Genomic DNA, 447 nt, shown 5'->3' with positions numbered 1-447 from the left:
AAAAATATTTCACTCAAGAATCCTTACACGAACAGTAATTATATTCATCGTACAGGAAAAATATACAACAAAGGCATACAAAGCGTTTATTTACAAGCAACACTCTACAGTCAGCACCACTCTACTTCTTACAATACTTAATCATACACTGTACATTAGCTACTCTTAATGAGCGAACATTTCAGAATGTTAACACATCTGTTTACATATCTGCTGAATAGAAATATGTTTGTGTTTTGGAATAATGTCCATTAATTCCAATAGTTTTGATATACGTTGTTTATTTTCTTACATAATCTTATTGACAATTTATATGAATTCGTGTTATGCTGATGGCATCTGCTTTCGTAACACTGACCTAGAATTTTATTTTGAAGATGAAATAACAATCCATTATTCTCCTCTCCCTCTTTCAGATGAAATTCACATACTGTCTCTCTCAGGCGT

This window comes from Penaeus monodon, chromosome 21 (genome assembly GCF_015228065.2).
Source record: "Penaeus monodon isolate SGIC_2016 chromosome 21, NSTDA_Pmon_1, whole genome shotgun sequence".
NCBI classification, from domain to species: Eukaryota; Metazoa; Arthropoda; class Malacostraca; order Decapoda; family Penaeidae; genus Penaeus; species Penaeus monodon.
Note: the sequence above shows the minus strand (reverse complement) of the source record.